The sequence below is a fragment of the Heptranchias perlo genome, chromosome 35, assembly GCF_035084215.1.
Source record: "Heptranchias perlo isolate sHepPer1 chromosome 35, sHepPer1.hap1, whole genome shotgun sequence".
NCBI classification, from domain to species: Eukaryota; Metazoa; Chordata; class Chondrichthyes; order Hexanchiformes; family Hexanchidae; genus Heptranchias; species Heptranchias perlo.
In genome coordinates, this window is record NC_090359.1 from 22,659,314 (window position 1) to 22,685,484 (window position 26,171).

The 26,171-nt window shown below is 48.9% G+C and overlaps 2 protein-coding genes across 7 annotated transcripts in view; one reads left to right on the plus strand and one right to left on the minus strand.

Annotated features, from left to right (window-relative positions):
• hdlbpb (high density lipoprotein binding protein b) overlaps nucleotides 1–7,393 on the minus strand; it is a 108,858-nt gene extending 101,465 nt beyond the window's left edge. For all 3 annotated transcript variants that reach the window (XM_067972096.1, XM_067972095.1, XM_067972097.1), the window contains exon 1: nucleotides 7,315–7,393. The gene's annotated coding sequence lies outside the window, so the exon portion shown is untranslated. The remainder of the gene's footprint in view (nucleotides 1–7,314) is intronic.
• Nucleotides 7,394–14,796: 7,403 nt separating this feature from the next.
• Nucleotides 14,797–26,171, plus strand: part of LOC137302438 (rho guanine nucleotide exchange factor 15-like) — a 57,124-nt gene continuing 45,749 nt past the window's right edge. For all 4 annotated transcript variants that reach the window (XM_067972099.1, XM_067972100.1, XM_067972101.1 and 1 more), the window contains exon 1: nucleotides 14,797–15,068. The gene's annotated coding sequence lies outside the window, so the exon portion shown is untranslated. The remainder of the gene's footprint in view (nucleotides 15,069–26,171) is intronic.

Below are 26,171 nucleotides of genomic sequence, written 5' to 3' on the forward strand. Positions count from 1 at the left end.
CGCATCCTGAAAACAAATTTAAAAAGCCATTATACTTCTGTTCAGCTCTGAATAGCTTTAAGAAACCAGGAGAAATGTGAGCTAAGGAGGCTGTCTTACAGAATGCGGAACTTGCTACCACAAGTTGAGGCAAATAGCATTGATGCCTTTAAGGGGAAGCTGGATAGGTATATGAGGGAGAAAGGAATAGAAGGTCATGCTGATAGGGTGAGATGAAGTAGGGTGGGAGGAGGCTCGTGTGGAGCATAAACACCAGCACAGACCTGTTGGGCCGAATGGCCTGTTTCTGTAAATTCTATGTAATAGCTTTGAAAACAAAAATAAATTGCAATGAACATATTTCTAATTTACTTTTTGCATCTATAGTTGCTAATATTTTTTTTTAACATTTCTGTTTGAAGGATGAGGTCTTGGTGATTTCATGGAGGGAAACTGAGTTGGAGAAGATACCGAGCCCAACAAAGCAGGAGCTGAAGTCTTTGTTTCCTCCAAACTTGATTATTCCAATGCTCTCCTGGCCGGCCTCCCATCTTCCATCCTCCATAAATTTGAGCTCATCCAAAACTCTGCTGCCCGTATCCTATCTCACACCAAGTCCCTTTCACCCTTCACCTCTGTGCTCGTGACCTGCATTGGCTCCTGGTCCAGCAATGCCTCAAATTTAAAATTCTCATCCTTGTGATCAAATCCCTCCATGACCTTGCCCCTCCATATCTCCGTATCCTCCTCCAGCCCTACAATCCTCCGAGATCTCTGCACTCCTCCAATTCTGGCCTCTTAGGCATCCCCGATTTTATCTCGCCCCACCCCTGGCGGCCGTGCCTTCAGCTGCCTAGGCCCTAAGCTCTGGAATTCCCTCCCTAAACCTCTACCTACCTCTCCTCCTTTAGGACATTCCTTAAAACCTACCTCTTTCACCTGTTCTAATATCTCATGTGGCTCGGTGTCAAATTTTGTTTGATAATCGCTCCTGTGAAGCACCTTGGGACGTTTTACTACGTTAAAGGTGCTATATAAATGTTGTTATTGATGAATTAACACAGGTGGAAGTAGAGCGACAGCGCTCTCTAAGGACTCCCCGGACTGCGAGATTACTATCTGACTCGTGCCATTCCAGAGAGGTGCCGATCGGAATCCAGGAAGCTTCCCCACAGGAAAAGACGGAAAACGGGAAGCCCAAACCCACCTCTCCTCTAAACTATCTCACACAGCCACCACTGATAGCAGAGGTCGATCTACACCCTGTCCTTTGAGATAGGAAGGCACATTAGTGCAGGGAAATGACAGGGCAAAAACGACATTTGTCTTTTCATGGCCAGTTGAACTGATACAATCGGTGGAGCTCTCGATAACTGAACCAATCTTGATTCCGTGCTCGATGTTTCCAGGCTCAGTGATTCCTCAACCCAGCTCCCTTCAGTGTGTGCAGAAACCAACGTGTGCATCCGAACTATCTCAGATTAGAAGTGGTGTTTTGTAGCTGGGCTGGTGCAGTGCTGCAGCACACTGGCACTCCAGAGTGCTGCAGTGCAGAGTGGCAGGATATGGGTCTGTAACTACTGGCAGGATACGGTACACGAGGACAAGAACTCCCACCGGGGAAGGGGCACTTCCTCCGGCAACCAGCTGATGGCCGCAAAATGCCCGGGAGCAGGTCAATTGTCTACTTTCTGGTCTAGAGGGTGCAGGAGGACCCGAACAGCGTGAAGCAAACAACTGTGGCAAACAACACGACAGTCTAGCCTGGCCATGTAGTTTCATTATCAATAGTTAGCTCCTGCTGAATTACTTGAGAATTAAATTAAATTAAAAGACTGAGAAATGTCCAAGTCCAGAATAATGAGCAATAACCTGCCTTTGGGAAAGGGTTTAAGCATAAGGAAGTTAGAAAAAAGTGCCTTTAAAGTAGCATTTGCCAATGAACTGTATTTTGCACCATCAAACTACACCAAGAAAACTTCATGTCACATCATAAAGAAAGATAAGTGGTTTATTATCAACAACAACTTGCATTTATATAGCACCTTTAATGTAGTAAAACGTCCCAAGGCGCTTTATTGGACAAAATTTAACACCAAGCTACATAAGGAGATATTAGGACAGGTGACCAAAAGCTTGGTCAAAGAAGTAGGTTTTAAGGAGCGTCGTAAAGGAGGAGAGCGAGGTGGAGAGGCGGAAAGATTTAGGGAGGGCATTCCAGAGCTTAAGGCCTAGGCAGCTGAAGGCTCGGCCGCCAATGGAAATCGGGGATGTGCAAGAGGCCAGAATTGGAGAAGCGCAGAGATCCCGGAGGGTTGTAGGGCTGGAGGAGGTTACAGAGATAAGGTGGGGCAAAGCCACGGAGGGATTTGAAAACAAGGATGAGAATTTTAAATTTGAGGCGTTGCTGAACCAGGAGCTAATGTAGGTCAGCAAGCACAGGGGGTGATGGGTGAACGGGGCTTGGTGCAAGTTAGGATACGGGCAGCAGAGCTTTGGATGAGTCTACGGAGGGTGAACGGGGCTTGGTGCAAGTTAGGATACGGGGCAGCAGAGTTTTGGATGAGGCTACGGAGGGTGAACAGGGCTTGGTGCAAGTTAGGATACGGGCAGCAGAACTTTGGATGAGTCTACGGAGGGTGAACGGGGCTTGGTGCAAGTTAGGATACGGGCAGCAGAGCTTTGGATGAGGCTACGGAGGGTGAACGGGGCTTGGTGCAAGTTAGGATACGGGGCAGCAGAGCTTTGGATGAGGCTACGGAGGGTGAACGGGGCTTGGTGCAAGTTAGGATACGGGGCAGCAGAGCTTTGGATGAGGCTACGGAGGGTGAACGGGGCTTGGTGCAAGTTAGGATACGGGCAGCAGAGCTTTGGATGAGTCTACGGAGGGTGGAAGATGGGAAGCCGGCCGGGAGAGCATTGAAATAGTCGAGTCTGGAGGTAATGAAGGCACGGATGAGGGTTTCAGTAGCTGATGGGCTGAGGCGGGGGCGGAGACAGATGATATTACAGAAGTGGAAGTAGGAGGTCTTGTTAATGGAGAGGACATGGGGTCGAAAGCTTAGCTCAGGGTCAAATAGGACGCTGAGGTTGCGAACAGTCTGGTTCAGCCTCAGACAGTGGCAATTTTGTTAGCATGCAGCTATGTTAATTCATTCATATTACTTGAGCACACAGCCTAGGTTGACACTGCAGGAGTGCTGCCTGGTGAGAAGTGCTGTCATTTGGAATAGACATCACACTCAGGCCCCGACTATCTCATTCAGGTCGACAACAAAAATGAGGGGAAAAAATTTACTCAGCGAGTTGTTATGATCTGGAATGCACTGCCTGAAAGGGCGTTGGAAGCAGATTCAATAATAACTTTCAAACAGGAATTGTATAAATACTTGAAGGAGACAAATTTGCAGGGCTATGGGGAAAGAGGAGGGAAACGGGACCTATCGGATAGCTCTTTCAAAGAGCCCGCACGGGAATGACAGGTCGAACGGCCTACTTCTGTGCTCTATCATTCTATGATTCTATACCGGGACACTATTTGAAGACGAACAGGGAGTCCCTCAATCATCTCATTGCTGTGCAGTGGTCTACGTAACAACAGTGGCTGCACTTTAAAGTAATTAATTGTATGTAAAGAGCTTTGGGACCATATGATAAAACGCTGTATAAACACAACTTTTTCTTCTTGTATTGCAGCCTGGGGAGAGGAGGAAAATATTTTTACGCAGCAAGTTGTTATGATCTATGGGGAAAGAGCAGGGAGAGTGGGATTAATTGGATAGTTCTTTCGAAGCTGAATGGCTTTCTTCTGTGCTGTATGATTCTATGAACTTCTTCAGTCAGGTCTATTGTTACCAATTTAATAATTTTTCCCTTGTCTCTTGTCCTGACACACTATTCTCCTAACAGTGAGCCACAGACCAAGCCTCTGCCAACATCACTCGTGACATTATCTCCCCCATTGTGAGGAAGCTTAGAATCTTCCAGGTGTTACAGAAATCACTGAGAATCCCCTTGTCCAGCTCCTAACTCCCGGCAATGCAGTCAAACACTCCCAACTCACTGCTCCAGACTGGGGAATTGGATCAGTGCAGTCAAGAGGTCTGGTGTGCAACATCGCCGGCACAGGCACGATGGGCCGAACGGCCTCCTTCTGTGCTGTATCATTCTATGATCAGGAGTTGGAGCTGCTACGAATGATTCAAGGATGCTCCTGGATCGATCAGGAGACTCGCAAGGTATAGGAGCCCTCACCGAAGTGACACAGCTGGAATTGGAACACGAAATCCCAGCACTCGACAACACTGCCTTTACAACATGTCTCTCAGAAGCACCATCTTCCTCAGAAAGTGTTTGGGAAACTTTTCTTCTCCCCCCAGCTTGATGAGGGAGTCAAGTCATGCAGCAGGTTCACTATGACGACACTACGCACAATTCAATCCAGCTTGCATTACTGCACTGCGTGTTCAAACAAGCAGAAAAAGATTTGCCAAACATTTTTCCTGACGACAGTGTCCCTGATAAATATTCTACCCATCACTGTTGCAGATAGAAAACAGAATCTTTCAAGGCATTTACACAGGAAAAGGAGTTGGCCATTCAGCCCCTCGAGCCTGTTCCGCTCAGATCATGGCTGATCTATATCTTAACTCCATCTACCCGCCTTGGTTCCGCAACCCTTAATACCCTTGTCTAACAAAAATTTACACATCAAAGGTTTCCCTTCAAGCTCCCCTGATGACCCACTAGCTAACGTAGGCACTAAGCCGTGCAGATCAGGAAAGTCCCGGGTTCAACCCCTCTGAATGTACTGAGTTAGCTAACTCAGTTTCAGCACTACAGATGGTCGCAGAATCCCTGGGTTAAGAGTGTCTGGAGCAGATTCCTACAGCCAAACACTGCCCTACGACCACAACTGGAAAAGGTGCACGTGTGGACATTGGCTGCAAGGAAAGAATCGGCTGTAATGCCTTTCAAGGCCGATCAGCCCGTCAACACTCACTTCCGCTCCCAAATGAAGAGTAGCCATTCGGGAGAAAGCAGCCACAATCTGCAGCACCAATGGGGTCTACGGCCAGGATCCTCTACTTCTGCACTCCCAACGGGAAAGAAAGGACTTGCATTTATATATCGCCTTTCACGGCCTCGGGACGTCCCGAAGCACTTTCCAACCGATTAAGTACTTTTGAAGTGTAGTCACTGTTGTAATGTAGGAAACGCGGCAGCCAATGTGCACACAGCAAGATCCCGCAAACAGCAATGAGATAATGACCAGATAATCTTTTTTAGTGATGTTGGTTGAGGGGTAAATATTGGCCCAGGACACTCCCCTGTTCTTCGAAATGGTGCCATGGGATCTTTTACGTCCACTTGAGAGGGCAGACGGGGCCTCGATTTAACGTCTCGTCCGAAAGACGGCACCTCCAACACTGCAGCACTCCCTCAGTACTGCACTAAAGTGCCAGCCTGGATTATATGCTCAAGTCTCTGGAGTGGGACTTGAACCCACCACCTTCTGACTCAAAGGCGAGGGAGCTACCCGCTGAGCCACAGCTGACACGGGAGGAAAATCGAGGTCTGCGGAGCGCAGAAGCGGGAAATCTTAGGTGTCAGCCATGGCTTGGTGGGTAGCACTCTCGGCACTGAGTCAGAAGGTCATGGGATCAAGTCCCACTCCAGAGACTTGAGCCCATAATCCAGGCTGACACTCCCAGTGCAGTACTGAGGGAGCGCTGCACTGTCAGAGTTGCTGTCTTTCGGATGAGTCATTAAACGGAGGCCCTGTCTGCTCGCTCAGGTGCACGTAAAAGATCCCATGGCACTACTTTGAAGAAGAGCAAGGGAGTTCTCCCTGATGTCCTGACCAACAGACATTACTAAAACAGATTAAAAGCAAAATACTGCAGATGCTAGAAATCTGAAATAAAAGCAGAAAATGCTGGAGAAGCTCAGCAAGTCAGGCAGCATTTGTGGAGAAAGAAACAGTTAACGTTTCAGGTCAAAGACCTTTCGTCAGAACTGGAAGATGTTAAAAGAGTTAAAGTTTTTGAGCAAGTACTGAGCCAGGGAAAGGCAGGGGGGAAAGGAAAGAACAAAAGGGAAGGTCTGTGATAGGGTAGAGGGCATGAGTGATTAAATGACAAAAGAGATGCTAGTGCAAGGCAAGGAAGGCAGCAATGGGACAGGTCAAGAAACAAAAGATTGATCAGGAGTAGCTGTAAATGGCAGCAGCAGAACCATTACCGGCACTAGCTGACCGAAAAAAATGGGAGCATTATCTGAAGTTACTGAAATCAATGTTGAGTCTGGAAGGTTGTAAAGAGATTATCTGGACACTATCACATTGCTGTGCGCAGACTGGCTGCCACGTTTTCTACATCACAACACTTCAAAAGTACTTCATTGGCTGTAAAGCACTTTGGGACGTCCTGAGGTCATCAAAGGCGCTGTATAAATGCAAGTGCTTTCTTTCTTCTGAATCTTTAGGCGAGGAGAGCAGAGAGCACACACAAGGTTCACGCACGCTGTTTACATCAGCCGAATCCCAGATGTTGCCTTGAAACACAGAATACACTGCCAACGCTGGAGAGGTATCACAGTCCGTTACAGGCTCCGGGGTACCAATTACTAGTTATTTATTAACCAGGTTATCTCCCATCAACGGGCCAACCATGTCTCGAAGGGGGAATGACCACAATATTTAATGCACATTGCACCAGATTCAATTAAAAAAAATAAAGACCAACCCAATTCAAAATGATAAAAATCCAATAAATATCAAATAAAAATCCATATTTAATTTTCAGCTGTTAAAATTAATGCAGCTTTTTTTTTTAAAAAAACAAAAAAGGGGACTGTGACAGTGTGAGAAACATAGTTTGGATTTTGCTGCTGCAGAGGGTGGTGATGGAGAGACACCTGTCGCTCTTCTGTGCTGCAGAGGTGATGGGGGAGAGGGGAAGCTCCATCCCTCCCTCCCACCCACCCCGGTCTCTGTCCTCCCCCTCCCGGGGCCCGAAGCTCAGGCTCCGGGGGAGCCGACAACTCGAGGTCCGCTGCCTCAGAAATAAAAAAAAAACCGTTTACAAACCACTGAGAGGCTCAAATCTGCCATCAAACTTGCGACCTGGTTAATAATTAACGAGCACTTAACCAGCAGGTGTACTGATGATCTGCAGGTTACGGTTAACCAGCGCCTCACGGGTTATTAACACCAATCTCCCCTTCAACTGCCAATGACTGTCACGCACCAGAGATTGGCCGATAAACCCTGCTGGTTATGCTAGTTGTTATTAGCTAATTAGTTAACTAGCACCCCCCCTCAGTTTAACTCACCGACCGTCTCGAGCTGGAATAAACATAAACCGCAGAACAAGTTGCTCCGCCCGCCGCCGTGAGCCGCCGGCACGCAGCCGCAGCGTCACTACGCACGGCCGCATGACGTAGCACGCTGGCGCCTCCGGCATGTATACATGCGCATTTGTGGCCAAGAGGAAATATGTGTCATCAGGTTTCTTGCCAAGTTGCAAGTCAAATTACCACCCTCCCTACATTGGCAAACTATATATATTTTTTTCTCTTCTTTCTTGTGCTTGACTAACATTGTCCCCCTCCCATGATTGGAAGTTTGAATTACATCTATCTATTAGTCATAGGAACTGGAGGAGGCCATTCGGCCCCTCGAGCCTGTTCCGCCATTCAATGGGATCATGGCTGATCTGTGACCTAACTCCACAGGCCCGCCTTAGCCCCGTATCCCTTGATACTTTTAGTTCACAAAAATCTCGCAATCTCAGATGGACTCTCGATCACGACTGCAGAGGGTACCCTCTACCCCCCTAATTCTCGAATCCAGGCGTACTTCTGGAGATCAGCTAACGCAGCACAAACCAGGAATCAGACCAGAGACATTCCTGGTCTGTGTGGACCAGGGCACTACTGTGACACCTTCCACAGTCAAACAGCCGTCAGCCGACGCTCATGCGAACATAGGAACAGGAGTAGGCCATTTAGCCCCTTGAGCCTGTTCCGCCATTCAGTGAGATCATGGCTGATCTGTGACCTAACCCCATATACCTGCCTTAGGCCCATATCCCTTAATACCTATGGTTAAAAATCTATCAATCTCAGATTTAAAATTAACAATCGGCATCAACTGCCGTTTGCAGAAGAGAGTTCCAATCTTCTACCACCCTTTGCGTGTAGAAGTGTTTCCAAACTTCACTCCTGAAAGTCCTGATTCTAATTTTTAGGCTATGTCCCCCACTCCTAGACCCCCAACCAGCGGAAATAGTTTCTCTCTATCTACCCTATCAGTTCCCCTTAATAGCTTGAAAACTTCGATCAAATCACCCCTTAATCTTCTAAATTCCAGGGAATACAACCCTAGTTTGTGTAATCTCTCCTCGTAATTTAACCCTTAGAGTCCAGATAGCATTCTAGTAAATCTACGCTGCACTCCCTCCAAGGCCAATGTATCCTTCTTAAGGCGCGGTGCCCAGAACTGAACACGATACTCCAGGTCAAAAGCAAAATGCTGCGGATGCTGGAAATCCTCAGCAAGTCAGGCAGCATCTGTGGAGAAAGAAACAGAGTTAATGTTTCAGGTCGATGACCTTTCGTCAGAACAGTACTCCAGGGTGTGGTCGAACCAGGGCTTTGTATTGCTATAGCATAACTTCTACCCCCTTGTATTCTAGTCCTCTAGATATAAAGGCCAGCATTTCATTAGCCTTTTTGATTATTTCCTGTACTTGTCCGTGACATTTTAATGATCTATGTACATGGACCCTTAAGTCTCTTTGGACCTCCACTGTTTCGAGCTTTTCACCATTTAGAAAGTACTCTGATCTATTCTTTTTAGGTCCAAAGTGGATGACCTCACACTTGCCTACACTGAAATCCATTTGCCACAGTTTTGCCCATTCACTTAATCTATTAATATCTCTGTAATTTTATGCTTCCATCTACACTGCCTACCTTTGTGTCATTGGCAAACTTGGATATGTGGCTCTCTATCCCGTCATCTAAGTCGTTAATAAATACAATGAATAGTTGACACCCCAACACAGATACATGTGGGACACCACTAGTCACATCCTGCCAATTTGAGTACCTGCCCATTATCCCTACTCTCTGTCTCCTGACGCCCAGCCAATTTCCTAACCAGGTCAATAATGAGCTTCAACTTTAGCTACCAGTCTCTTATGAGGGGCTTTATCGAATGCCTTCTGGTAGTCCATACAGACAGCATCCATAGACATTCCCCTGTCCACTACATTAGTCACCTCTTCAAAAAATTCAATCAGGTTCGTCAGGCATGACCTACCCTTTACAAATCCATGCTGGCTCTCTCTGATCAGCTGAAAATTTTCAAGGTGTTCAGTCACTCTATCCTTAATTATAGACTGTAGTAATTTCCCGACAACAGATGTTAGGCTAACTGATCTATAATTCCCTGGTTTCCCTCTCTCACCTTTCTGTGGAAGTGGGGTGACATGTGCAATTATCCAATTTAAAGGAACGGTCCTTGAATCAAGAGAACTTTGGAAGATTATAGTTAGGGCATCTGCAATGTGCTCACCTACTTCCTTTAAAACCCTGGGCCGGAAACCATCTGGCCCTGGGTATTTGTCACTCTTTAGTGCCATTATTTTCATCATTACTGTTAATTTGCTTACATTAATTATAGTGAGTCCCCGTCCTTTATTCAAAATTAGTTTCCTCTGAGCGTCTGGCATGCTATCCTCTTCCTTTACTATAAATACTGACGCAAAGTAATTATTTAACATGTTGGCCACTTCCTTATTTTCATTTACAATATCACCATTATTCATCTTAAAGGACCCACATCGCTCTTGACCACCCTCTTTTTCCGAATATAATTTTAAAAATGTTTTGTGTCCATCTCCTGTGGTTGTGCAATTGGGGAGTCAAGACCCAGTGTAGTCTTTCAGTGAAGCAAGGGCAGAGGATAATTGGACTAGGGCATGCAGGCATCATTTCAATTACCATTTTAAAAAATATATCGTTCTAAATTCCTATGCCCACCTTCATAATGGAAACTGCCTATGTAAACCTGTCATGCTGTAATTATGCCTTCCTACCAGTGGTGGCGCTGTTTTGCCTCCATTTTGCATCTCCAAGCTCCTCAGCCTTTACTGCAGAGAAATATTCTATTTAAAAAATCTCCTGATCCAATTATCTCCCACCCTCTAACTAAACTTCACCTGAACACTACACTTGATCTAGATTTCCCATCTAATCGGGAGATCGGCTAGTGCCGTAACAAAAAAAAAGCAAGACAGATCACAAACTCATTGAATAGAAAAGAACCAAAGGTGACATGAGGAAAAACTTTTTTACACAGCGAGTGGTTAGGATCTGGATCGCACTGCCTGAGGGGGTTGGTGGAGGCAGATTCAATCATGGCCTTCAAAAGGGAACTGGATAAGTACTTGAAAGGAAAACATTTGCAAGGCTACAGGGAAAGGGCGGGGGAGTGGGACTAGCTGGATTGCTCTTGCATAGAGCCGGCGCCAACTCGATGGGCCGAATGGCCTCCTTCTGTGCTGTAACCTTTCTATGAGTCTATGATTCTAGGAGCTGCACTCATGTTTTAAGAGCTGTAGACTCCTTTAATAAACAACTGAGTCCTGTAAAGGGAAGACAGTAGGGCTGGTATTCTGGGAGGATGAAAACAAAACAAGGCCTTTTTTGTCTGCATCTATCTCGTGAGGTACATCAAACTAGGTTACAGCACCTTTAACGTAGGAAAACGTCCCAAGGCACTTCTCCGGAGTGTAATCAGACAAAATTTGACACCGAGCCACATAAGGAGATATTAGGACAGGTGACTAAAAGCTTGGTCAAAGAGGCAGGTTTTAAGAAGCGTCTTAAAAGGAGGAGAAAGGGGTAGAGAGGTTTAGGGAAGGAATTCCAGAGCTTAGGGCCTAGGCAGCTGAAGGCACGGCCACGATTAAAATCAAGGATGCACTAGAAGTCAGAATTGGAGGAGCGCAGAGATCTCGGAGGGTTGGAGGGCTGGAGGAGGTCACAGAGATAGGGAGGGGGCGAGGGCCATGGAGGGATTTGAAAACAAGGGTGCGAATTTTAAAATCGAGGTGTTACCGGTCCGGGAGCCAATGTAGATCAGCGAGCACAGGGGGTGATGGGTGAACGGGACTCGGTGCGAGTTAGGATACGGGAGGCAGAGTTTTGGATGAGCTCAAGTTCATGGAGGGTGGAAGAATGGAGGGCGGCCAGGAGAGCATTGAAATAGTCAAATCCAGAGGTAACAAAGGCATGGGTGAGGGTTTCAGCAGCAGGTGAGCTGAGGCAGGGGTGGAGATGGGTAGTGTTACAGCTTAGGTTAAAAACAGCTCCACCTTAGCACTAGACTGCTTTCCTCAAGGCAGTCCTTCCATGTCAATTAGGAAATAGCTAATGAGACGTAAATACACCCTCATTATATAATAATGCATTGTGTGTCACATGGCATAATGCATTGCGCAAAACTGCATTCTCGAACTTACTGTGAGCAACCCCATAGGCAATGTGTTGGTACTTTTTAATTACTTTCTATGTTATACCTAGCATCATGCTGTGTATCATGATACAACAATTCGAATTTAGCAATGTCATGCCTATAAGGACTCTCATTCCTTATAATTCTGTTTACCTTTCTGGTCCGGAGTCTTTGCTACGTAGGAACATAACAGAGAGAATGAAGATCCTCGGAACAGTGTGTTCGCACAAGGACGCTGCCATATCTACTGGGGAGGGAGTGGGTGGGCAAGTCAGAGGGCATCCTTATGTGGGTCTGCTCCTGGCCCTGGCCAAAAATAGTCCAGAGTGCGTGGGACCCACGGGGGAAGGTTGCTCGGACTGCCTGCCTCTCTTCCGCCCTCTTGTCCGGGCCCAGGTGGCCGAGGCCTTCCGCGACCGGTGGGCACCACACGACACCCGTTATGTAATTGACCATAACGACGAGATCCGGATTTAGTTTATATTCCTAATAAGTGTCAGCCGTGACTCAGTGGGCCGCACTCTTCCCCTCTGAGTCAGAAGGTCGAGGGTTCAAGTCCCATGCCAGAGACTGGAACGCATAATCTAGGCTGACATTCCCAGTGCCAGTGCTGAGGGAGTGCTGCACTGTCGGTGCTGCCATCTTTCGGATGAGACGTTAAACCGAGGCCCCCCCCCCCCCCGTCCTCTCAGGTGGAGGTAAAAGATCCCACAGCCACTACTTCGTAGAAGAACAGGGGAGTTCTCCCTGTTGTCTTGGCCATTATTTAACCCTCGACCAACACTCAAAAACAGATTATTGGGTCATTATCACATTGCTGTTTGTGGGATCTTGCTGTGCGAAAATTAGCTGCCGCGTTTCCTACATTACAACACTTCAAAAGTACCTCATTGGCTGTGAAGCGCTTTGGGACGTCCTGAGGTCGTGAAAGGCGCTATGTAAATGCAAGTTCTTTCCTTTCCTTTTACTGAGTGCTGTCAGGTGACACTGGGGTTGCCAAGGCCACCACTACTGGTCCAATCAAAATAATCTAGTGGGTCAGTTGATGCAATGGGCGGCATAGGCACTGTTTGCATGCAGCACTGAGGAAGCAGGACCGAGACGCTGTACACAGTCAGGTCCGCAGACCTCCCTCCACAGTGAGGTTTAAGTCCCACTGTTGTAGTTCTCCAGCTCCTTTTCTGTGATTTCTGTTTTATTTATTCCCAATTCAGCCTCTTAAGGTGCACCCAGATGAAGGAGGGCACAGGCCTGAGCTACATTCAATCCAGCCATCCATCCATCCCCAACACCATCATTAAGCCATAGGTTTTCAAATGGGGCTCTGGGGTCCCAACGGGGATCGTAGGGGATCCACAAGATCCTCCAACCATATCGCAGTCCCGACCAATGTGTCTTGAGAATTCTGTATTCAAACCCTTTTTATAATCGCTTCACAGGAGCGATTATCAAACAAAATTTGACACCGAGCCACATGAGGAGATATTAGGACAGGTGACCAAAAACTCGGTCAAAGAGGTAGGTTTTAAGGAGCGTCTTAAAGGAGGAGAGAGAGGCGGAGAGGTTTAGGGAGGCAATTCCAGAGCTTAGGGCCCAGGCAGCTGGAGGCACGGCCGCCAATGGTGGAGCGATTAAAATCAGGGATGCCTAAGAGGCCAGAATTGGAGGAGTGCAGAGATCTTGGAGGGTTATAGGTCTGGAGGAAGTTTCAGAGATAGGGAGGGGCGAGGCCGTGGACCGATTTGAAAACAAGGATGAGAATTTTAAAATCGAGGCGTTCCAGGACCGGGATCCAATGTCGGTCAGTGAGCACAGGGGGTGATGGGTGAACGGGACTTGGTGCGAGTTAGGATACGGGGCAGCAGAGTTCAAGTTTATGGAGGTTGGAAGAATGGGAGGTCGGCCAGGAGAGCATTGGAATAGTCAAGTCTAGAGATAACAAAAGGCATAGATGGGTCAGCCATGATCTAATTGAATGGCGGAACAGCATAAACACCAGCATAGACCAGTTGGGCTGAATGGCCTGTAAATTCTTAGTAAAATCCACTCCCTCTCTCATCTCTAGTCTTCAATCTCCCTCACTGTCGCAATCTCCTTTTATTTGAGCGATCCCACTCCACTCTCTGCTTCTCTGAAACATTCTTGCCCCCCCCCCCCTTACTGGTTCCCTTTAAGAACGCAAATTACTTGCTCTACCCGCCCTCCCCCCGGATCCTGTGTTGAAATTGACACTCACCACACCATCTCCTACTCTGTTCACCACAAGACTGCACCTCCCCCAATCTGCAGGATTTAAAAACCCGAGCTTGACGTCAGAAAAATCATTAATTCCTGAGTCGCCCCTTCCTCAACCCAGGTAGTAACCTGCACAGTAGAACTTGGCCTCTTAGTTATTCATTTCAAAAGCCATGTGGCACTCTATTATAACAATAATTCTGTTAAAAATATGAATACAAATCTCTTTCAAAATTTCATAGAATGGATAGCATTGACACAGGCCATTCGGCCCAACTAGTCCGTGCCGGCGTTTACGCTCCACATGAGCCCTCTACATCTCACCCTATCCTTCTATTCCTTTCTCCCTCATGTGCTTATATAGCTTCCCCTTAAATGCATCTATGGTATTCACCTCAACCATTTCTTGTGGTTGCAAGTTCCACATTCTCACCACTCTCTGGGTAAAGAAGTTTCTCCTGAATTCCCCACTGGATTTATTGGTGACTATTTTATAATTATAGCCCCCTAGTTTTTGGACTCCCCCCACCCAACAAGTGGAAACATCTTCTCCAGCTCTACCCTTTCATAATCTTAAAGACCCTCTATCAGGTCACACCCCCCCCTCAGCCTTCTCTAGGGAATTGTAAACAATTTTACAACACCAAGTTATAGTCCAGCAATTTTATTTGAAATTCACAAGCTTTCGGAGGCTTCCTCCTTCCTCAGGTGAATGTTGTGGAAAATTCCCAGGGAAAAGAGCCCCAGCCTGTTCAATCCTTTTCTGAAACCTAAAACCTCTCAGTTCTGGTATCACCCTTGTAAATCTATTTGGCACCTTCTCCAGTGCCTCTATAATCCTTTTACAGCAAAAACTCAAAAAAAACTTTTCTCCCCTCCCTCCTTCTGATAAAATTTTATACAGCGGTCAAAATCCCTCTTTCTTCCCTTTCATTTACTCCCAAACAACTGCTTATTTTCTTACGCGCCGTCACATGTTCAGGGTGTATGTGATATCGTTTCCTTAAACACACCTCTCCTGCAGAAACAAAAAAAAAAGTTAGGAACTCACTCATTCAGTGACGGCAAAGTTTGCTCAGACCATATCCCCACCCATTAACAAAACCCAACTCCTCTCTCTGATTTCAAGCAATAAAAAAAACTTACTTCCGTCCCAAAGGATTCCCCTTTGCAAAAAAAAAACAACCCCCTCAAACAAAAAAAAAACTGGAGGATGATTTTGTTACGCCTGCTTAAGGGAAAACGATTTTGGAAAAAATGCTCTCTGCTCGCTCTTCATCGGAAACTTTGCTGAGCAACTTTCAGTCGGTAGGACAATGTGCCCGAGGTAAGATTCACTTTGAATTTATTTCCCCTTGAAGCCAGATTCCTGGGAGTCTCTTTGGTAATTTAGTAAAGCTGTGGGATTCGGACATAGACAAGCAGAGGAGTTTCTGAAATCTACAGGGTGAAAGTGTGTGGAGATCTGGGAATCGCTTTGCTGGGTCCGAGATTTTGACATGAGGGGTGCATGCGACTGTTCCCGTTTTCCCTTGGGAATATCCTGAAGGAGGGGAGGAAGAGGGGGGGTGAAGGAGGGGAGGGTGAGGGAAGGTGAGGGGGTGCAGAGGGAGGGGAGGAAGAGGGGGGTGAAGGAAGGGGGGTGAAGGAGGGGGGGAGGAGGAGGGGGGGAGGAGGGTGAGGGAAGGTGAGGGGGTGCAGAGGGAGGGGAGGAAGAGGGGGGTGAAGGAGGGGAGGGGGGTGAAGGAGGGGAGGGGGGTGAAGGAGGGGAGGGTGAGGGAAGGTGAAGGGGGTGAGGGAAGGTGAGGGGGTGCAGAGGGAGGGGGTGAAGAAGGGGGGGTGAAGGGGGTGAGGGAGGGAGAGGGGGGTGTGGGAGGGAGAAGGGGGGTGCAGGGCAAGGGGGAGAGGGGGGTGAAGGAGGGAGGAGGAGAGCGGGAGGGAGTGAAGGGAAGGAGAGGGGATGAGAGGGGAGGAGAAAGGAGAGGAGAGGGGGCAGGGTGGAATGCTGTATGTATTTTAGTGTGGTATTGTGGCTGAACTTTTATCTGGAGAGGGAGCAGCCCAACTTGTACTCTGTACCTTCCTGCTCATTGACTGCACAGAGGAGCCAAACAGAAATGAAGTTTCTCCACCCAGTCGTATCTCAGCAAGCTGGGGGTTAAAAGCAGCCCGCTGTGGGTCACGACCCACTGACCCACATTGGAACGGGCGTGGCCATGATGTCCCCTCCCGCGGTCGAATAGCCCGCCGTCCGCTCACTACCTTTGGCGTGTTAAGGATGGGTGAGGTAGCAGACGGCATTTGAGGGATTCCGTACTCCTTCCTGCATGCGTCGATACTCCCGAGGGGGAGGTGGGGAGAGGAAGAGGGCTGGATGACTGCTGAGCCAAGAGATTAAAAGTTAAAAGAGGAGTTCAAATATTCCACAACAGGGTTTCAGACTGGGGGGGGCTCAGGGATCAAATGCCCGGCCATGTGACCCCAGGTCCCTGTATTAACTGACTGACTGTCAAACTAATAAGCCAAGTTTTCTGCAATGTCTGTGCTGTGATCCTTTGGGTAGATGATGCTATTTTTCCAAAGTTGTGGCACATGGCAGCTTGTCACTATTTGCAGGGGGTCCCGGGGAGTGGGTCGGTATTTGCAGGGATCCCCGGGAACGGGTCGGTATTTGCAGGGGGTCCCCGGGAGCGGGTCGGTATTTGCAGGGGTCCCCGGGAGCGGGTCGGTATTTGCAGGGGGTCCCCGGGAGCGGGTCGGTATTTGCAGGTGGTCCCCGGGGAGCGGGTCGGTATTTGCAGGGGGTCCCCGGGAGCGGGTCGGTATTTGCAGGGGGTCCCGGGGAGTGGGTCGGTATTTGCAGGGGGTCCCCGGGAGCGGGTCGATATTTGCAGGGGGTCCCCGGGAGCGGGTCAGTATTTGCAGGGGGTCCCCGGGAGCGGGTCGGTATTTGCAGGGGGTCCCCGGGAGCGGGTCGATATTTGCAGGGGGTCCCCGGGAGCGGGTCGGTATTTGCAGGGGGTCCCGGGGAGCGGGTCGGTATTTGCAGGGGGTCCCGGGGAGCGGGTCGGTATTTGCAGGGGGTCCCCGGGAGCGGGTCGGTATTTGCAGGGGGTCCCGGGGAGAGGGTCGGTATTTGCAGGGGGTCCCCGGGAGCGGGTCGGTATTTGCAGGGGGTCCCGGGGAGTGGGTCGGTATTTGCAGGGGTCCCCGGGAGCGGGTCGATATTTGCAGGGGGTCCCCGGGAGCGGGTCGGTATTTGCAGGGGGTCCCCGGGAGCGGGTCGGTATTTGCAGGGGGTCCCCGGGAGCGGGTCGATATTTGCAGGGGGTCCCCGGGAGCGGGTCGGTATTTGCAGGGGGTCCCGGGGAGCGGGTCGGTATTTGCAGGGGGTCCCGGGGAGCGGGTCGGTATTTGCAGGGGGTCCCCGGGAGCGGGTCGGTATTTGCAGGGGGTCCCGGGGAGCGGGTCGGTATTTGCAGGGGGTCCCCGGGAGCGGGTCGGTATTTGCAGGGGGTCCCGGGGAGCGGGTCGGTATTTGCAGGGGGTCCCCGGGAGCGGGTCGGTATTTGCAGGGGGTCCCGGGGAGCGGGTCGGTATTTGCAGGGGTCCCCGGGAGCGGGTCGGTATTTGCAGGGGGTCCCCGGGAGCGGGTCGGTATTTGCAGGGGGTCCCCGGGAGCGGGTCGGTATTTGCAGGGGGTCCCCGGGAGCGGGTCGATATTTGCAGGGGGTCCCCGGGAGCGGGTCGGTATTTGCAGGGGGTCCCGGGGAGCGGGTCGGTATTTGCAGGGGGTCCCGGGGAGCGGGTCGGTATTTGCAGGGGGTCCCGGGGAGCGGGTCGGTATTTGCAGGGCGTCCCGGGGAGCGGGTCGGTATTTGCAGGGGGTCCCCGGGAGCGGGTCGGTATTTGCAGGGGGTCCCGGGGAGCGGGTCGGTATTTGCAGGGGGTCCCGGGGAGCGGGTCGGTATTTGCAGGGGGTCCCGGGGAGCGGGTCGGTATTTGCAGGGGGTCCCCGGGGGCGCTCAAGTGTGCGCAGGGGATCTCCCACATTGAACACTCTGGTTCCCAGTCTACAGGCCCTGTGCAAATGCCATGGGTTTTTTTTAACAGTGAGTCTGAGTGGAGTCATTTACATTTTATTAGTATGACACTATGTGTGTCATTCGATTTACCTTTTTGGGGGAGGGATCCAAGAAAAATTTCCCAGCTCTTGTTGGGGAGTCCAGAACAAGAGGACACACTCTTAAAATTAGAGCCAAGCCATAGAGGAGTGAAATCAGGAAGTGCTTTTTCCACACAAAGGTTGGTGGAAATTTGGATCTCTCTATCCTCAAAAGGCTGTGGATTTTGGTGGGACAATTGAAATGTTCAAGACTGAGATCGATAGATTGCTGTTTGGTAAGGATATTGAGGGATATGCAGCAAAAGCAAGTAAATGGGTGGTTAGAAAGGCTCGAAGGGCTGAATGGCCTCCTCCTGTTCCTGTGGCCACATCCCTCCCCCAATCTCTGTAACCTCCTCCAGCCCTACAACTCTCTGAGAAATCTGCATTCCTCCAATTCCGGCCTCTTGCGCATCCCTGATTTCCTTCGCCCCACCGTTGGCGGCCGTGCCTTCGGTTGTCCAGGCCCTTGGCTCTGGAGCTCGCTCCCTGAATCTCTTTGCCTCTCTCTCCTCGTTTAAGACGCTCCTTAAAACCGACCTCTTTGACCAAGCTTTCGGTCACCTGTCCTAACGTCTCCTTATGTGGTTCGCTGTCGAATTTTGTCTGATTAACGCTCCTGTGAAGCTCCTCGGGACATTTTACTACGTTAAAGGCGCTATATAAATGCAACTTATCGTTATGTTTGAAAAGCCTGTAGATCAGGAGTGTCCAATCTATGACCCTTGAGCTATGTGCAGTTCCCAAGCCCTAGCAATCTGGCCCACAAAAGGGATGGTCAACTGAATTCTATTATTGCTAGTTATTTTTTCCAGTGTTTGAACTTCATGGGGTTTAAGGGATGGAAAATGCTGTTTTTAATGCTGCTGAATCAATAGTGGGCAATTAGAACATCGAGAGCATGTTCGTGTCAGCAATTTCTTCACTAAGCCGCCCCCTACCCCTCCCTCTTCAGATACCCCTGTCCATGCGCGTGGCCCACCCAACCACCCTCTTGCTAAGAAACAATATTGGAACAAGAGGAATTAATTATCTCCGCTAATGTAACGTACTGTTTAAGACAGAAAGCAACATCAATAGCGCAGTGCCGCTACCAGAATAAACTAGAACATAAAAGAATATGGAAAATAGGAGCAGGAGTAGGGCGTTCGGCCCTTCGAGCCTGCCCCGCCATTCAATAGGATCATGGCTGATCCTCCATCTCAATACCATATTCCCGCTCTCTCCCCATACCCCTTGATGCCTTTTGTGTCTAGGAATCTATCCAGCTCCTTCTTAAATATATTCAGTGACTTGGCCTCCACAGCCTTCTGTGGTAGAGAATTCCACAGGTTCACCACCCTCTGAGTGAAGAAATTTCTCCTCCTCTCAGTCTTAAATGTCCTACCCCGTATCCTGAGACTGTGACCCCCCTCGTTCTGGACCCCCCCCACCTAGCCAGGGGAAACATCCTCCCTGCATCCAGTCTGACTAGCCCTGTCTGAATTTTATACGTTTCAATGAGATAATGAGAGATGGGAACACTTGATGAGTCACCCTTAACTGGGCTGAGGAGCTTGTTTGCTGCCAGCGCACAATGTCAGGAATCTTGGTTGGATTTGGGATGAGTTTCAACCACAAACTAGTCTCGACGTTGAGGAGGCTTTCCCGGTCCTCTTGAGTGTCAGTCCAGGTCTCAACAGGTTTAGAATTGGATTGCACGAAAGTTAGAACTTGGTGGAACCTGACCATTCCGCACTGAACACAATCCGACTTTTTTAAGCAGCGTTTCACCATCCCTGGAATGGAAGGCAACGATTGGGGCGTTTGTTAATCTTCTAACCCATCTTATATTCGCTGGCCAGCATTATTGGGCCCATAATGGGTCTAAAATTGATCAAATCTCTGGTTTCATGTTAAGCTTTTCTCACCTGAGGGACTCTGTAGGGAAGTGGTTGTCCCACTCCTAATCCAGAGGCCTGGACTAATAATCCAGGCAACAAGAATTCAAACCCCACCGCGGCAGTGTGAGAATTTGAAATCAGTTTAAAAATAAACCTGGAACTTGAAAAAACAAACTTTCATCTGTAAAAGTGACCGTGAAAAGCTGTCAGATTGTCGTGAAAACCCAACTAATGTCCTTGAGGGAAGCAAACGTGCCGTTCTTACCCGGCCTGGCCTGTACCCCAGTCCCTGCATCAATGTGTTTGATTCCTAACTGCCCTCCGAAGTGGCCGCTCACTTGTGCCAAACCTGCTACCTGTGGCCCATCAGCACCTTCTTAGGGCAACTAGGAGCTGGGCAGTAAATGCCAGCCTTGCCACATCTCGAGAATGGATATAATATCAAGAAAGATTAAACAGGCTGGGGCTCTTTTCTCTCGAAAAGAGAAGGCCGAGGGGCGACCTGATAGCTTTTCGTTATCTTATAAAGACCTCTATGATCGGGCAGACGTAGAGAAAATGTTTTCACTTTTTCGGCGGCGGGGGACCAAAACAATATAAGACAGTCACTATTAAATCCAATAGGGAATTCAGGAGAAACTTCTTTACCCAGAGAGTGGTGAGAATGTGGAACTCGCTCCCACAAGGAGTAGTTGAGGTGAATAGCATGGATGCATTTAAGGGGAAGCTAGATAAACACATGAGGGAGAAAGGAATAGAAGGATATGCTGATAGGAATAGATGAAGTAGGGATGGGAGGAGGCTTGTGTGGAGCATAAACACCAGCACAGACCAGCTGGGCCGAATGGCCTGTTTCTGTGCAGTAAACTCAATGTAATGAAAAAAAAGGATATATTTCCTTGTTCCTCGTTCTCTTGCACTACCTTATGCTGTAAGTACATTACTCACCGTTCATTGATCTATCCCTTGTGGTATGGTGAAAGAGGGGAATCAGGTGAACTACGGGGTTTTGCTCTTATTGGATTATCATTTAACACTACGTTATCCAACAAGAGCAAAGTGAGTGCTGCAGGTGCCATCTTTCAGGTGAGATGTTAACCAGGCCTCTAGCGGGGTCCAGGTGCACGTCAAAGATCCCACGTCACTATTGGAAGAAGGTCTGGTGTCCCGGGCCAACATTCCTCCCTCAACCAACACCGTCCAAAAATTGGATGAACCGCTCATCCATCTCGTTGCTCTTTGTCCGCCATTGCTGGCACAAAATGGCTGCCGCGTCTGGCTCCGCGGACGCCGCATTTCAAAGTAATTCGTTGCGTGCGGCGCTTTAGATGCTTTGACGCAAATATTTTATCCTTCCAAGTTCTTCCTGCGTATGGCAGGTTGGATGGAGCAGGCCCGATGGCCCAAGGTTGTCGTTTGGAGCTTTTGAATGCTTTTAAGATGGCGGTAACGCTTAGGGCCGTGGAGCGGGGTTGGGCACGCGCTCACGCGCTGTTCCGTTCTGGCTACACAGGGTGCTGGCGGGTGTCCGGCAAGCTGGACCCACATCTGCTTCCCTCAGCTCCAGAAGTGTCAGGCCAACCAAACGAGGGGGATAAATTTCAGGTCGAGAAACCTTTTTTGAAAAGGAAAAGAAAGAACTTGTATTTATATCGTGCCTTTCACGACCTCAGGACATCCCAAAGTGCTTCGCACCGATGAAGCATTTTTTTGAAGTGTAGTCACTGTTGTAATGTAGCAAACCTCAATTTTTTTTTAAAACCCCCACACACACAGGTATTAGCTCTGTTGAGCTGAGTAACCACAGAACAAGTCCTGACAAACCCTCTCACGCCCTGCAAGTACCTTAAAAATGCTTTACGGGAACAGAACTATGAGCAATTGATGCGTATGAGAGATCCTCAGACAAAGCCAGAAGAAAAGGCCCAGCCAGAGATTAAGTTACTGATCAAAAGCCAGATCCAAAGAGTTCGGTAGGAGCAACTCACCTTTCTTTATTGACCAGCTGACCTCCCGTGGCGGTGCTTCCACGCTGGGTCGCGATCTTTAGCTGTTACCCTGGCCTGCCCCTTTAAGGCTGCTTCTCAGCTATGGGGAAGCGACCACAACAGGTCCAAGCGTCACTTAGAAACGAATTAATGTAGTTGTCAGACGTTTCTCAAGATTGGCGCCTGCATACGTTCCTGTCTTGTAATCCCAACAACCACCTCTCAGGTTATTTTCCATATCAGGAAAATTAGCAGAAAATCCTTTTCCCTACTGTACTTGCATTTATAAAGCGCCTTTCACAACCTCGGGATATCCCAAAGCGCTTTACAGCCAATGAAGCTTGGTCACTGTTGTAATGTAGGGAAACGCAGCAGCCAATGTGTGCACAGCAAGATCCCACAGCAATAACCTGATAATCTGTTTTAGGTGTTGGTTGAGGGATAAATATTGACCCAGGACACTAGGGAGAACTCTCCTGCTCTTCTAATAGTGGCCGTGGGATCTTTTACGTCCACTTGAGAGGGCAGATGGAGCCTCGGTTTAACGTCTCATCCGAAAGACGGCACCTCCGACAGTGCTGCACTCCCTCAGTACTGGCAATGGAGTGTCAGCCTGGATTATGTGCTCAAGTCTCTGGAGTGGGGCTCGAACCCACAGCCTTCTGACTAATGGAATGTTGGCCTTTATTTAAAGGGGGGCTGGAATGCAAAGGGGTGGAAGTTATGTTTGTTATACAAAACTCTGGTCAGACCCCATCTGGAGCACTGCGTTCAGTTCTGGGCACCGCACCTCAGGAAGGATATATTGGCCTTGGAGGGGGTGCAGTGCAGATTCACCAGAATGATACCGGGGCCAAAAGGGTTAAATTATGAGGACAGGTTGCATAAACTAGGCTTACATAGAAAATAGGAGCAAGAGTAGGCCATTCGGCCCTTCGGGCCTGCTCCGCCATTCAAAATGATCATGGCTGATCGTCTAACTCAGTGCCCTGTTCCCGCTTTTTCCCCATATCCCTTGATCCCTTTAGCATTAAGAAATATATCTCTCTCCTTCTTGAATACATCTAATGACTTGGCCTCCACAGCCTTCTGTGGTAGAGAATTCCACAGGTTCACCACCCTCTGAATGAAGAAATTTCTCCTCTCGGTTCTAAATGGCATACCCCGTATCCTGAGACTGTGACCCCTGGTTCTGGACTCCTCAGCCATTGGGAACATCCTCCCTACAAGTAGTCTGTCTAGTCCTGTTAGAATTTTATATGTTTCGATGAGATCACCTCTCATTCTTCTAAACTCTAGTGAATATAGGCCTAGTCGACCCAATCTCTCCTCATACGTCAGTCCTGCCATCCCAGGAATCAGTCTGGTAAACCTTCGTTGCACTCCCTCCATGGCAAGGACATCCTTCCTCAGATAAGGAGACCAAAAGTGCACACAATACTCCAGATGTGGTCTCCCCAAGGCCCTGTACAACTGCAGTAAGACATCCCTGCTCCTGTACTCAAATCCTCTTGCAATGAAGGCCAACGTACCATTCGCCTTCCTAACTGCTTGCTGCACCTGAATGCTCGCTTTCAGCGACTGGTGTACAAGGACACCCAGGTCTTGTATTCCCTTGAGTTTAGAAGATTGAGGGATGATCTGATTGAGGTGTTTAAGATGATTAAAGGAGTTGATAGGGTAGATAGAGAGAAACTATTTCCTCTTGTGGAGGGAGTCCACAAGAAGGGAGGGGGGCATAACCTTAACATTCAGGGGTGATGTCGGGAAGCACCTCTTCACACAAAGGGTAGTGGGAATCTGGAACTGTCTTCCCCCCCAAAAAAGATTTTTTTGTTAGGCAAGGGTATTAAGGGATAAGGAACCAAGGCAGGTAGATGGAGTTAAGATACAGATCAGCCATGATCAAATTGAATGGCGGAACAGGCTCGAGGGGCTGAATGGCCTCCTCCTGTTCCTACGTAAGTTGGGACTTATAGTGTTGGTGACGAAGCAAAATGCTTGTGCTACGTTGTGAAACTGGATTCTCTGTTTATATCACACACGTGGTTCCAATCAGGTATAACTTGTTTGCCCAGAACTTTTACCTTTGGGTCAGGGTTTCTGCGATGTGTAGATTGCACTCCTCCGATGGATATTTTTCTTCCTCTCAATAAATGCCCGGGGCTACGACTGGAATTAACACCGCGTCAATCGGCGAAATGGGACCGTTTCCAACTAGCCGAGAGTGTTTTAGAGTTGCCCCCTCTTTTTCGCCCCCTCTTTTTCACCCCCTTCCCCCCCCCCCCCCCCTGCCAGCTTGGGGGCAGCCCCCCCCTTTTTTTTTTAGTGGCTGCCTTGTCAGTGTAAGTGAGGGGGGGGGGGCCGGGTGTTTGTATCGGCTGCGAAGCCCCACCCCTCCCCCCACTCCAGTTGCCGAGCAGTCTCTGAGGTAGTCGGGCGAGTTATGGGATGGCGACACCCAGTGCTCTGTCTCGCCCTTTGCTTCTGGTGAAAGGAAGCAAGGCCGATGCTGACAGGAAGTGGGGCTATCCCAGCATGCCCAGAGATAGAGACAGAGCTCAGTTATAAGCTAGAATTAATGCCTTCACACCACATTCCTCAGTTGGCGATTTTAATGGGTGTTTTTTTTTTCCATTCGTTCATTCTTGGGATGTGGGCCTCGCTGGCGAGGCCGGCATTTATTGCCCATCCCTAGTTGCCCCTTGAGAAGGTGGTGGTGGGCCGCCCTCTTGAACCGCTGCAGTCCGTGTGGTGAAGGTTCTCCCACAGTGCTGTTAGGAAGGGAGTTCCAGGATTTTGACCCAGCGACGACGAAGGAACAGCGGTATCATAGTATGTCGCAACATAGAAGGAGACCGTTCGGCCCATTGTGCCTGTGCCAGCTCTTTGAGAGAGCTATCCAATTAGTCCCGCTCCCCTTGCTCTTACCCCAAAGCCAAAAGAACATTTGGGATCCCTCCGTTACCCTTCGTACAACTCTGCCCCAAATCCATTCAAACCCCCAGAGCCTGCCTTGGAGGGGGGTGCAGCACAGATTCACCAGAATGATACCGGGGATTAGAGGGTTGTTTTTATTATTCGTTCATGGGATGCGGGCGTCGCTGGCAAGGCCAACATTTATTGCCCATCCCTAATTGCTCGAGAAGGTGGTGGTGAGCCGCCTTCTTGAACAACTGAGTGGCTCGCTAGGCCATTTCAGAGGGTGATTCAGAATCAACCACATTGCTGTGGGCCTGGAGTCACATATAGGCCTAGACCGGGTAAGGGCGGCAGGTTTCCTTCCCTAAAGGGCAGTAGTGAACCAGACAGGTTTTTACAACAATCCTGCAGTTTCATGGCCACCATTACTGATACTAGTTTTTATTTACTTATTTATTTATTTAATTGAATTTAAATTCCCCGGCTGCCGTGGCGGGATTTGAACTCGTGAGTCCGGAATATTAGTCGAGGCCTTTGGATTACTAGTCCAGTAACATAACCACTATGCTACCGTACCCGTTACATTATGAGGACAGGTTGTATAAACTTGGCTTGCATTCCCTTGAGTTTAGAAGATTGAGGGATGATCTAATCTGGGTGTTTTACAATGTTAAAAGGACTGGATCGGGTAGATACAGTGGTGGGGGAATTGAGAACAACGGGACATAATCTTAAAATTAGAGCTGGGCCGTCCGGGAGTGAAATCAGCAAGCGCAAAGAGTAGTCGAGATTTGGAATTCTCTCTCCCTCCCCTGCCCCGCCAAAAGGCTGTGGATGCCGGGGAACAATTGGAGCTTTCAAGACTGAGATCGGTAGATTTTTGTTGGGCAATGGAACAAAGGCGGTTAAATGGGGTTGGGGCACAGATCAGCCATGATCTTATGGAATGGAGGCACAGACCCGAGGGGCTGAATGGCCGCCTCCTGTCCCCATCATCTGAGGTACCATGGGAAACATGGCACGGGTGTTCTACCAGCGCACGTAGCCTGCCGATCGTGCTGTGGTGTATTTAAATTCGGATGCAGTGTGATGTTCGTGTGTTTTACGCCTGATGTGCAGTTTTGTTCCTCTTCACCTATTTACGTTTTTCTGAACCAATTCCGTAATTATTTACCACATAAAGGGGAAGCCTGAATTGCTTCAGTCACACCCTACCTCTGATATTCTCTGACTCTGTTCAGACAGGGAACAATTAATACACGTGTACGGAAAGAACTTGCATTTATATAGCGCCTTTCACAACCCCCGGACGTCCCAAAGCGCTCTACAGCCAATGAAGCACTTTCTTTGAAGCGTAGCCACTGTTGTAATGTAGGAAACGCGGCAGCCAATTTGCGCATAGCAAGATCCCACAAACAGCAATGTGATCATGACCAGATAATCTGTTTTTAGTGATGTTGGTTGAGGGATAA